This window comes from Eurosta solidaginis, chromosome 5 (assembly GCF_040869045.1).
Source record: "Eurosta solidaginis isolate ZX-2024a chromosome 5, ASM4086904v1, whole genome shotgun sequence".
Classification (NCBI taxonomy): Eukaryota; Metazoa; Arthropoda; class Insecta; order Diptera; family Tephritidae; genus Eurosta; species Eurosta solidaginis.
In genome coordinates, this window is record NC_090323.1 from 259,959,545 (window position 1) to 259,973,808 (window position 14,264).

Genomic DNA, 14,264 nt, shown 5'->3' on the forward strand with positions numbered 1-14,264 from the left:
ATTTGCATGTTTGAATATATGTTCGCAGCTCTTTTATACAAAAAAATAATAATAAAAACAAGTAAGGACGTTCGGGTGTAACCGAACATTACATACTCAGCTGAGAGTTTTGGAGACAAAATTGTCTTTTTCATGGATACATACAAATGGTAATAATAAAAATTGGAGAAACTTGCCTTTACTATCTTTCTTCAGCTATCCATTCGTTTTATTTATTTGAATAAATAACGAATTTCTTTATCTTTTTTTTTTAAATCACCCCTGAAATATCTTCGAAGCGCTCTTAATTATGAGTCCGATAGAGTTCGAAATTGTAGACCAAGGTGACGTTTTTTGGAACGATTTCCCTTAATCCTTTGTCAAATAAGGGAAAATCACCATGTAGGAAAATGAACCTAGGGTAACCCTGGAATGTGTTTGTATGACATGGGTATCAAATTGAAGGTATTAATGAGGCTTTTAAAAGGGAGTGGCCCTTAGTTGTATATGTGAAGGCGTGATATCAAACAAATTGTGGACCAGGGTGACCCAGAACATCATCTGTCGGGTACCGCTAATTTATTTATATATGTAATACCACGAACAGTATTCCTGCCATGTTCCAAGGGCTTTTGATTTCGCTCTGCAGAACTTTTTCATTTTCTTCTACTTAATATGGTAGGTGTCACACCCATTTTACAAAGTTTTTTCTAAAGTTATATTTTGCGTCAATAAAACAATCCAATTACCATGTTTCATCTCTTTTTTTCATATTTGGTACCGAATTATGGCATTTTTTTTATTTTTCGTAATTTTCGATATCGGAAAAGTGAGCGTGCTCATAGTCGGATTTCGGCCATATTTTATACCAAGATAAAGTGACTTCAGATAAGTACGTGAACTAAGTTTAATTAAGATATATCGTTTTTTATCGCAAGTTATCGTGTTAACGGCCGAGAGGAAGGACAGACGGTCGACTGTGTATAAAAACTGGGCGTGGCTTCAACCGATTTCGCTCATTTTCACAGATAACAGTTATCGTCATAGAATCTATGTCCCTGCCAAATTTCACAAGGATTGGTAAATTTTTGTTCGACTTATGGCATTAAAAGTATACTAGACGAATGAAATGAAAAAGGGCGGAGTTACGCCCATTTTGAAAAGTTCTTTTATCTTTGTATTTTGTAGCACCATATCATTACTGGAGTTGAATGTTGACATAATTTACTTATATACTGTAAAGATATTAAATTTTTTGTTAAAATTTTACTTAAAAAAAAAATGTTTTTTAAAAGTGGGCCTGTTCGTTCCGATTTTGCTAATTTTTATTTAGAACACATAAAGTAATAGGATAAACGTTCCTGCCAAATTTCATCATGATATCTTGCACAAGTGCCAAATTACAGCTTGCAAAACTTTTAAATTAACTTCTTTTAAATGTAGGCGGTGCCACGCCCGTTGTCCAAAATTTTACTAATTTTCTATTCTGCGTTATAAGGTCAACCCATCTACCAAGTTTCATCGCTTTACCCGTCTTTGGTAATGATTATCGCATTTTTTCGGTTTTTCGAAATTTTTGATATGGAAAAATGGGCGTGGTTATAGTACGATTTCGTTCATTTTACATAGCGATCTGAGATGAGTGCTCAGGAATTTATATACCAAATTTCATTAAGGTATCTCAAAATTTACTCAAGTTATCGTGTTTACGGACAGACGGACGGACATGGCTAAATGAATTTCTTTTTTCGCCCAGATGATTTTGATATATATATACTATATCTATCCCGATTAGATTGATATACTCTTAAATTGATATACTCTGTGAGCTCTGCTCTGCTGAGTATAAAAAAGTTACTCATATGCACCGGTATCCGTTGTTGTTGTTGTAGCAGCAGTGCTTCTCCCCATCCAAGTGGTGCGACCACTCACAAATTGTCATCAACATCCTCTAACGGGAGTTCGAGGAAACTTACAGTTTCAATAGGGTTGGACCACAGAGATAAGAATGTAAGAAGCGTTTGTTCCACATTACAATTACTCATTATTGGATAAGTAAGAGTTTAACCTATTATAGTATCCATATCGAAGTTGAGCTAGAGTGGCGTACGTCTCGCTGCGGAGGTTGATTTCCTCAACTGCAAGTTTAGTATATTTGTTTTTAAGACCGGTTTTCACCGGGCTATCACTAGCATAGTAGTCCGACACCTTTTTATGAATGCTTCTGTGGTCCTTATCATGTTTTTTTTTTTTGATAGGGATGAATTCTTAAGCTCCGGATTTCTTCGGCGATGACTTCTTAAGTTCCTGGGTATTCAGGATAAACTGTTTGTTCAGCATTTCCTAGGGACACAAGAAAACATCCGTGGCAGTGCTGAGCGCGCTGTTTTGATAGGCTTTCAGTTTACTCGAGTGAGTTTTGTTAGGGTTCAGCGACCATACTGGGGACGCGTAGCATACAAGCGGCCGGGAAATTGCTTTATAGGTGGTTTTGAACGTTTCTTTAACCTTGTTTTTTTGTGGCTCTGGACTTTAGGTACAACTGCGGCTGCATGTTTGCCAAAATGTAGATCCTGATCGAACGTTACAGCCATTATTTTATATTTAATGCTAAACAAGTGTTGATTAGTCAAAAAAATAACGCAAGGTTGAACGCTAGTTTGGTGAATAACATTGCTTTTCGGGGTTTTTCGTGATTTTAGAGCTTAAAATTTCCTAAATATTTAATAATTTAATGTCCTTGAGCTTTAGGTATATGCTGAGGTAGGTAAATACTGGATTTTATGTTAGCATTTTTATCCCATTATGCGTCATAACTATCTATATACATATGACAGAATCATAGCATCCAAGTCAGGATGGAACACTTCGTTTTACTGTAAATGCTTGGGATCATAAAACACTAAACGGGACAAATAAATCGTATACAAAATCACTGACGGGTTGAGTATGCCCAACTACCACATCAAAAATCCGGACGGGACTTACATACATATATGTCCTTTTCTAAAGGAATCGAATTTTGATAAGCTACTTGCTTTTCTTTCTTCTACTTTACACTCCAGCGGCTTTCTAGATCGAAAGGGTTAAATACAATTTTCATAAAAATATTCGCTTAACCACAACTTGTATCTGATTTGTGGGCTATCGAGCCTTTGGTTTCTGCAAACAAAAAAAACTTACTAAATGAGAATGTCATATACTTGTGCTCAAGGGGAGCTATGATAATTTTTTTTACTATCAAAAGACAGTTAAGTTTCTTGCTCTTACTATCATAAGAATGCATCCGATTTTTGGCATATTATTATCGAACTCTCTTTTTCTTCAAAAAAAAAATCCACCAAAATAAGAATATCAAGTTTTTTAAGTGAATTTCTTTGCAAGATTTTACTCAATTCTTATGAGTCTCTAATCTAGTCACCATGGCGTATGAGAAACATATTTAAAAGGATAAACAGAAGCGATAAATGGGAAAACATAGTAGGGGGACTCATGTAACCTTATAAATGCCTTATAAAGTGTGTAGACGTATAAATTTATCTAGTGCGTAAACGAGCTGTCAAATTTTGTATGAAAAATCATTTACACAATTTGTATAAATTTACGCGCACATTTCATTGTGTAAACGCGGTAAACTCAAAGGAATGCAACCTTGCAGACATTACAGCAGGCATTTCCATCAGAAATCTCCAACATCAGCAAGTAAAGACGTTTTAGTTTTGATTTTTCACTTAATCTTAGCATTTTTTAATTTGTATAACAATCAAAAAAATTTTGTTTGGCAATAATACAGCTGATAAACAATCAAGTTTATCAAGAATATTACTAGGTGCGTTCATATAACAGCGTCAATATAAAATTGATACACCTTAAAGTCGTTTAAACAATATATTTATTGTTTTTGTCTTTATTAAATTAAAAATACAAGAGCAAAACAATTGTTTCGACACATACGTAGTGTCTTCATCTGATGAAGATGAACTAACTATTTAGATATAACAGCGTGTTTAAATGGATATAATTTTACACCTTATAAGTTTACATGCTTTCATGAGTTCCCCTAATGTAACGAATTTAGTGCAATTCCGCTTATTTGCAACCTTCTGCTAGCGTTCGAATCACTAAACTGTTGAATAAATAACTCTAATATTCGATAGTGCAAAATGGTCTTTATTAGACTACTTTCAAAATAACACTTCTATTGCTCGACAGATAGCGTGCTTAAATCAAACTGATTTTCGTGCCTCAACTGTTGCTGCTTTTCCTCGTTGACATATTTCTAGGCGGTTATATTTTAGAATTTACTAGTTAGTTAGCAGCTATAAAATTACCAACTATAACTACATTTATAGCTTCTCATATGCGCGTGTATATGTGAGTGTTACTTGCACAAATTATTGCCTACTTTTGAGCGCACCTCAGATAAGATATATGCATGCGTTTGTGCGTTTTCTCTCCGCTGCGTGCACGTACATATGGGTAGGCATAATGATTGATTCGTTTATGTAGATACAAGTGACTGCCTGCTTTACTGTTGTTGTGGCTTCATTTACTTAGCATCAGACTAGTTATGTATCACTTAGTGTCACTAATATTCGTTACAATAGAAAAGTTGTGCCATTTCCACATGATCTACAATCATGCTGATTCAAAGCTTTTTTTTATACTCAGTTGAGCAGAGCTCACAGAGTATATTAACTTTGATTGGATAACGGTTGGTTGTACAGGTATAAAGGAATCGAGATAGATATAGACTTCCATATATCAAAATCATCAGTATCGAAAAAAAATTTGATTGAGCCATGTATGTCCGTCCGTCCGTCCGTCCGTCTGTCCGTTAACACGATAACTTGAGTAAATTTTGAGGTATCTTGATGAAACTTGGTATGTAGATTCCTGGGCACTCATCTCAGATCGCTATTTAAAATGAACGATATCGGACTATAACCACGCCCACTTTTTCGATATCGAAAATTTCGAAAAACCGAAAAAATGCGATAATTCATTGCCAAAGGCGGTTAAAGCGATGAAACTTGGTAGATGGGTTGACGTTATGACGCAGAATAGAAAATTAGTAAGATTTTGGACAACGGGCGTGGCACCGCCCACTTTTACAAGAAAGTAATTTAAAAGTTTTGCAAGCTGTAATTTGGCAGTCGTTGCAGATATCATGATAAAATTTGGCAGGAACGTTACTACTATTACTATATATGTGCTAAATAAAAATTAGCAAAATTGGATGAAGAACACGCCCACTGTTTAAAAAAAAATTTTTTAAAATTCAAATCTTAACAAAAAATTTAATATCTTTACTGTATATAAATAAATTAAGTCAAAATTCAACTCCAGTAATGATATGATGCAACCAAATACAAAAATAAAAGAAAATTTCAAAATGGACGTGGCTCCGCCCATTTTCATTTAGTTTGTCTAGAATACTTTTAATGCCATAAGTCGAACAAAAATTTACCAATCCTTCTCAAATGGTAGGGGCATAGATTCTATGACGGTAACTGTTCTCTGTGAAAATGGGCGAAATCGGTGGAAGCCACGCCCAGTTTTCATACACAGTCCACCGTCTGTCCTTCCGCTCGGCCGTTAACACAATAACTTGAGCAAAAACCGATATATCCTTACTAAACTTAGCCCACGTACTTATCTGAACTCACTTTATCTTGGTATAAAAAATGGCCGAAATCCGACCATAACCACGCCCACTTTATCGATATCGAAAATTACGAAAAATGAAAAAAATGCCATAATTCTATACCAAATACGAAAAAAGGGATGAAACATGGTAACTGGATTGGTTTATTGACGCAAAATATAACTTTGAAAAAAACTTTGTAAAATGGGTGTGACACCTACCATATTAAGTAGAAGAAAATGAAAAAGTTCTACAAGCCGAAATCAACAGCCCTTGGAATCTTTGCAGGAATACTGTTAGTGGTATTGCATATATAAATAAATTCGATATCGCGAGAACGCCTTCACATATACATACATCTAAGGGCCACTCGCTTTTAAAACCCTCATTAATACCTTTAATTTGATATCCATATCGTACAAACACATTCTAGAGTCACCCTGGCCCACCCTAATGGCGATATCTCGAAAAGGCGTCCACTTATAGACCTAATGCCCACTCCCTCTTAAAATGCTCAGTAACACCTTTCGTTTGATAGCCATATCGTACAAACATTCTAGAGTCACCCCTGGCCCACCCTAATGGCGATATCTCGAAAAGGCGTCCACCTATAGACCTAATGTCCACTCCCTCTTAAAATGCTCAGTAACACCTTTCGTTTGATACCCATATCGTACAAACATTCTAGAGTCACCCCTGGCCCACCCTAATGGCGATATCTCGAAAAGGCGTCCACCTATAGACCTAATGCCCACTCCCTCTTAAAATGCTCAGTAACACCTTTCGTTTGATACCCATATCGTACAAACATTCTAGAGTCACCCCTGGCCCACCCTAATGGCGATATCTCGAAAAGGCGTCCACCTATAGACCTAATGCTCACTCCCTCTTAAAATGCTCAGTAACACCTTTCGTTTGATACCCATATTGTACAAACATTCTAGAGTCACCCCTGGCCCACCCTAATGCCGATATCTCGAAAAGGCGTCCACCTATAGACCTAATGCCCACTCCCTCTTAAAATGCTCAGTAACACATTTCGGTTGATACCCATATCGTACAAACATTCTAGAGTCACCCTTGGTCCACCTTTATGGCGATATCTCGAAAAGGCGTCGACCTATAGAACTAAGGATTACTCCCTTTTAAAATACTCATTACCACCTTCCATTTGATACCCATATCGTACAAACACATTCTAGAGTCACCCCTGGCCCACCCTAATGGTGATATCTCGAAAGGGCGTCCACCTATAGACCTAATGCCCACTCCCTCTTAAAATGCTCAGTAACACCTTTCGTTTGATACCCATATCGTACAAACATTCTAGAGTCACCCCTGGCCCACCCTAGTGGCAATATCTCGAAAAGGCGTCCACCTATAGACCTAATGCCCACTCCCTCTTAAAATGCTCAGTAACACCTTTCGTTTGATACCCATATCGTACAAACACATTCTAGAGTCACCCCTGGCCCACCCTAATGACGATATCTCGAAAAGGCGTCCACCTATAGACCTCATGCCCACTCCCTCTTAAAATGCTCAGTAACACCTTTCCTTTGATACCCATATCGTACAAACATTCTAGAGTCACCCTTGGTCCACCTTTATGGCGATATCTCGAAAAGGCGTCCACCTATAGAACTAAGGATTACTCCCTTTTAAAATACGCATTACCATCTTTCATTTGATACCCATACCATACAAACACATTCTAGAGTCACAGCCCTTGGAATCTTGGCAGGAATACTGTTAGTGGTATTGCATATATAAATAAATTCGATATCGCGAGAACGCCTTCACATATACATCTAAGGGCCACTCGCTTTTAAAACCCTCATTAATACCTTTAATTTGATATCCATATCGTACAAACACATTCTAGAGTCACCCCTGGCCCACCCTAATAGCGATATCTCGAAAAGGCGTCCACCTATAGACCTAATGCCCACTCCCTCTTAAAATGCTCAGTAACACCTTTCTTTTGATACCCATATCGTACAAACATTCTAGAGTCACCCCTGGCCCACCCTAATGGCGATATCTCGAAAAGTCGTCCACCTATAGACCTAATGCTCACTCCCTCTTAAAATGCTCAGAACACCTTTCGTTTGATACCCATATCGTACAAACATTCTAGAGTCACCCCTGGCCCACCCTAATGGCGATATCTCGAAAATGCGTCCACCTATAGACCTAATGTCCACTCCCTCTTAAAATGCTCAGTAACACCTTTCGTTTGATACCCATATCGTACAAACATTCTAGAGTCACCCCTGGCCCACCCTAATGGCGATATCTCGAAAAGGCGTCCACCTATAGACCTAATGCTCACTCCCTCTTAAAATGCTCAGTAACACCTTTCGTTTGATACCCATATCGTACAAACATTCTAGAGTCACCCCTGGCCCACCCTAATGGCGATATCTCGAAAAGGCGTCCACCTATAGACCTAATGCCCACTCCCTCTTAAAATGCTCAGTAACACCTTTCGTTTGATACCCATATCGTACAAACATTCTAGAGTCACCCTTGGTCCACCTTTATGGCGATATCTCGAAAAGGCGTCCACCTATAGAACTAAGGATTACTCCCTTTTAAAATACTCATCACCACCTTTCATTAGATACCCATATCGTACAAACACATTCTAGAGTCACCCTGGCCCACCCTAATGGTGATATCTCGAAAAGGCGTCCACCTATAGACCTAATGCCCACTCCCTCTTAAAATGCTCAGTAACACCTTTCGGTTGATACCCATATCGTACAAACATTCTAGAGTCACCCCTTATTTTATTTATTGGTCCACCTTTATGGCGATATCTCGAAACGGCGTCCACCTATAGAACTAAGGATTACTCCCTTTTAAAATAGTCATTACCACCTTTCATTTGATACCCATATCGTACAAACACATTCTAGAGTCACCCCTGGCCCACCCTAATGGCGATATCTCGAAAGGGCGTCCACCTATAGACCTAATGCCCACTCCCTCTTAAAATGCTCAGTAACACTTTTCGTTTGATACCCATATCGTACAAACATTCTAGAGTCACCCATTCTACAACATTCTAGGCCCACCCTAATGGCGACATTTCGAAAAGGCGTCCACCTATAGACCTAATGCCCACTCCCTCTTAAAATGCTCAGTAACACCTTTCGTTTGATACCCATATCGTACAAACATTCTAGAGTCACCCCTGGCCTACCCTAATGGCGATATCTCGAAACGGCGTCCACCTATGGAACTAAGTATCACTCCTTTTCAAAATACTCATTAACAGCTTTCATTTGATACCCATATCGTCCAAACATATTCTAGAGTCACCCCTGGTCCACCTTTATGGCGATATCTCGAAAAGACGTCCACCGATAGACCTAAGGCCCACTCCCTCTTAAAATGCTCAGTAACACCTTTCATTTGATACCCATATCGTACAAACAAATTCTAGAGTCAGCCCTGGTCCACCTTTATGGCGATATCCCTAAATGGCGTCCATCCATAGAACTATGGCCTACTCTCTCTTAAAATACTCTTTAATACCTTCCATTTGATACACATGTCATACAACCACATTCCAGGGTTACCCTAGGTTCATTTTCCTACATGGTGATTTTCCTTATTTTGTCTCCATAGCTCTCAACTGAGTATGTAATGTTCGGTTACACCCGAACTTAGCCTTCCTTACTTGTTCATAATAAAATTGTTTGTTTTTAAAAAGTTAAAAAAATTGTTACACACGCGATAAACTTTCCAATATTCCACCGTACTACCAAACGTTTAGAGCTTAGCAAATTTGTACATATGTATATGAGAATCAAGATAATGCTAATGCAGCAGACATTCTATGAACGGATTCAATAGAACTGATCTTAATTTGGTAGTAAATCTTAACCATATTCTAAGTCGAATTATTTTTTCAAAATGTAAAAATAATTGAATATTACCAATGCGCATTTTATGTAATATCTGACAAGTCACAAAAAAGCTGCATACATATTTTATACAAATATACATATGTGCAATAAGACACATACATACATCATAGACATATATGTACATAGAAGCAAGTACTTTTAAATGTTAATGAATGAACTATGTACTCGCAAAATTAACATTTTTTTCTCAATGAATGCAGTTTTCCTCGGCTATCAGACATACGATTACAAAAACTAACAACAGAAATTACAAAAAAAAAAAAAAAAAGTAAGCATTTAGTGCAACATATAGTCGTGCACAAAAACTAAAAAAGCTCTGAGAATTTTATCTAACGGCACAACAAGGCACTGCAGCAAAAAGCAAGCCAAGCAAATCACCTAAATGCATTTATGCATTTGTGTGGCAGATGTACAGCTGTGAGCGAAAAAAAAACAGAAATATGTAAATAGCGTTATTTGAAAATCATTGTCTCGCTTCAAAAAAAAATATGTAATAAAGTACTTGTGAGTTAAACTAATGTTTATGTTTGTTTTTTTTTTTTAATATTGCCGAAATTTTTTGAACGCTACTGTATACATATGTGGAAATATGCAAGCATGTAAATGTAACGGATGCAAATTAGCGTGCCGATGACGTTGATGTTGCTGGATTTGCCGATAACGATTCCGATGGATGGCAATGGCAGCGTTGACGTCGCCAAATACATATATGCACACCTTGGCTGTGTTCGTGACGCTGATTGCAATGATGACCGCCAACAATGACGCTGAGAATGTCGTCTGTGACTTAGTGAGATCTTACAGTCTGATTGTTTGCAAAATTATTTCGCAATTTTATTTAGTTGATTAATTTTAAATGCAAACGAATAAATATTAATTTGAAGACTTAAAGCTTTTTTGTTGGACACATAATTGAAAACTGGAAAAATTTTTACTTTTCACGCAATGGGCTGAGTGAATAAATAATTGTTTGCTTTTTATGGCTTTAATTAAATTTTGAAATTTTCCATACAAATTTATGTCAAATTTCTGAAATCTTAAAGAAACAGCTTATACCTATTTTTTTGTTCACACGACCCAATAAAAGAATTTTTTTAACATAAATTTTCATACAACACTATGTACTCGTTCGCTCTTTGTAAGGTCTTTATTGATCGACAATTTAACATAGATTTTTATACATACCTTGCAGCATCCTCAAGCGGCAAACACATTTTCAGTTTCGTTTATGGGAATACACAAGTATGTTTTCCAAGATTTTCAAAACAATATCTCACCAAGTAGCTGTTTTAAACGATGTAAATATTTTCTGTAAATATAAACAAATTCAATAAATTAGTTGAAACTTTCACTGCGCATAATTTTTAGCACGCTTATATTAGCTTCACTTGTATGTATACTTGTTTGTAACTCTTTAGGCTAGGCGGCCAAAATAGAGTTAGACCCACCTAGCGGCAATTATTGAAGACTCGCGGCAGTGGTTAAATAACTCGCTACAAAACGAGTTGTGCTTAATAGCGCAGACACGAGCCTCTGTGTTATTAACATCAAATATCTAAGTAGATTGTACATACTAAAACGGCACCATATTTGCGTGTTTTTTAGTTTTTGTAAACTATATTATTATTAATATCTAAAAGAGGTTCTTTTTGTTATTCAAAATTTAAATCACATACACCTAAAAGCATTGCATACTTGCACATATAATGATAGGCAAACCACATCGTCTAAAGTTATGCCTTATTATAAATGTAAAAGTATAAACAACTTCAGCGACGAATTTCAGAAGGTATTAGTTTTTGTATTCAAACCCTTTTGGAGACAGTAAAGTTTGCAAAAAGTGCAGGTCTGAACTAAACTTCTAAAGAAAATCAGTTGGGTAAAACTGTTATTTAGGAAACTCTACTACAGTGTTTATAATAAAACTGAACCCTTCAAGGCCTGACTGCTGAGAGTTATTAAATAATCGATAACTTTGATACAGCTACAGTTATATTCAGTGTATTAGATTCTTCTGTCATCTTATACAGCTTAAGATCCACGATAGATGCAATACAAACAGTTGTCAAAATAGCCCGCGCGGCCATAACAGTGGTCATAATAAAGGAAAGCTCTGTGCACTGATTAATTTGGATATTAGAAATGCTTTTAACAGCGGATGCACACAATGACAGTGCTACGAAACTTTGGCACACCTGCCTACCTGTTCAGAATAATTGGTAGCTACATACATACATATTTTAGCGACAGATTACTCCTCTTTGATACGAATGGGGGCCCAAGAAAGCACAGCAACTCAACTCAATGCAATGTATGACGGTGTACTACAAATTGACCTTCCCGGAGGCACTCAAATTGTCGGCTATGCGGATGATATTGTCGTAGTAGCAGTGACCAAGAAACTGTATCTCCAAGCATTATGTAATGACGCCGCAGGAATAATCAAGAAATGGCTGACGAACATGGGGCTGGAAATTGCTAGCAATAAAAAAGAAATGGTTTTGGTGACCTCAAAGCGGACTGTAGGTGAGTAAAGTTGAATAAATCCCTTTTTTGAAATATTTGGGATTAAACATTTACTCAAAATTATTTTTTAAGGAGAACTTTTGGGCGATGGGAGAGAAAGTTTCTAGAAGAAGTGAAGCCCTAATGCGAATAATGCTCAACATCGGCGGTTCAGGAGAAGCTACTATTAAAATAAAGATTCTTCTGTCATGTACTATGCGCATTTATGTATATGTGAAATGCAATTCAGTTGTCTAATTCTGAAGTTTTTATTATTCACAGTCATCTATGGCACAGTAATAATTTCTCATAACACCTATAAAGCATACAATTGTGTCTTAGCTAAGGCTAAATGATTTCTTCTGTCTGCTAGCATACATACTCATATATATCTACATATGTATGTATATATACAGTGCCACAAACATGTATGCAAAATGCATATATACATACATATATACCCTAAGGCAAATGTGCTAAAACGTACAAACTAGTGTACATACATACTCTACTTATATACATAATATTCGCTATGCAGCTATACATAAAAAATGTTTAGTTCAATGAACTCGCATGTGTTTCATTCATAAAAATTATTACTTGATTCCATAATTCGCCTTCTAACAAGTGCACTTCCCACTCTTTCGTACATATGAACATATTTATGTATGCAGGCAAGCACAGATATATGCATGTGTTAGTAAAATGAGCAAAAAAAAAGTATTTCCATATATGTAGGCACCCTGTCTACAGTGATGGACAAGAAAACTGCATCCAGTTGCATTGAACTTTTCTTTATTTTATAATGATATACTGTGTCCAATTAATTTGCGGAAAAATAAAAAAGATATATATATATATATGATATAAATATAATATAATATAAATATAAATTTAAATATATCAGCAATATCTGATTATTTAAAGAAAATAAAACAGTTAATAAATTTTCAACAAAAGTCAAGGAATTGCACACAAAAAGTACACTCAAACTACAGCTGGAAACATTTATAGCGTTTTCTTTTCTGAAATAAATTGTTGTCTAAGTAAATGGTAAAGCCTTAATAGAGTTACTCCTACCCCAGAAGATATTCAACATTTATAGTGCATACAAAGAACATTTCAACTCACCATATTCACTCATATTAACAGAGTATATGTGGAACTTAAGAGCGAGTTAAAAGTTTCACAGAGCTGCACTGCCACACCGCCATTTTGTACAGGGTAAAAGTGTAACGCTTTTGCGTTGCGAGCAGGCAACAATTTTCACAAAAGAACGAAATACCCCGTAAAGGCGTTGCCTGTTTTTTAGAATAGGACAACAACCCTTGCGCGGCGTACAAAAAGTGTAACACTTTAGCCAGAAAAGAAAACGCTATTAGTTTTCTATAAAAAAAATAAAATAAATGTAAGGCGCGATAACCTCCGAAGAGATCTAAGGCCGAGCTTCTCTTCCAATTTGCGTCGTGCTCCTCTTGATTTTCCCTACAAATTGGCCGGACGGGACCTACATGTTTTATGCCGACTCCGAACGGCATCTGCACGGCAGATGAGTTTTCACTGAGATCTTTTCATGGCAGAAATACACCCGGAGCGCTTGCCAAACACTGCCGAGGGGCGACCCCGCTTAGAAAAATTTTCTTCTAATTTAAAAACCTTATTTCTAAAATTTTGATGTTGCTTTGCCCGGGTGCGAACCCAGGGCATACGGTGTGGTAGGCGGAGTACGCTACCATCACACCACGGTGGCCGCCATTAGTTTTATATAGGGTAAGGCTTTTTCAACTGAGCACCGTTTTCTCCAAAGTCAATATTTGGCGATGTTATTTGGTCAGCGCCGAGACTTGTCGTCGAGAAGAACACTGTGTGAATTTTGTTGCAAAATTCTGCATGGTTTTTTTTAAATTGGCAATTAAATATTTTTGGATTGTTTTGGGAAATTAATTGTTTATTTTTTATTGAAAGTAAGCGTCCAAATGGGAAAATTTTTTAGGTATAGATTCAAAAGACATTAAAGTACAGGGCACAAAAATTTTTTTGCAAAAATTGTTTTTGTTGTTGGTTTGCAATAAATTTTCAATAAACAATTGAATATTTAAACAATTTCTCCGCCTTGCAGACGGAAATTTTAAAGAACAGCTTATGTAAAAACCATTTCTAGGATAATCTACGAAAAAAATGTTTGAGATCTG

General features: G+C 36.5%; 1 long non-coding RNA gene across 3 annotated transcripts in view; it reads right to left on the bottom strand.

Annotated features, from left to right (window-relative positions):
- The window catches only part of LOC137253339 (uncharacterized), a 104,041-nt gene that overhangs the window by 42,083 nt on the left and 47,694 nt on the right, over nt 1-14,264 (bottom strand). Inside the window, exon 3 of one of the 3 annotated variants that reach the window (XR_010953773.1) lies at nt 10,753-10,876. This is a non-coding gene — a long non-coding RNA (uncharacterized lncRNA). Of the gene's footprint in view, nt 1-9,895; nt 10,877-14,264 lie in introns of those variants that run through there. The other 2 variants (XR_010953772.1, XR_010953774.1) reach the window with 2 other exon arrangements.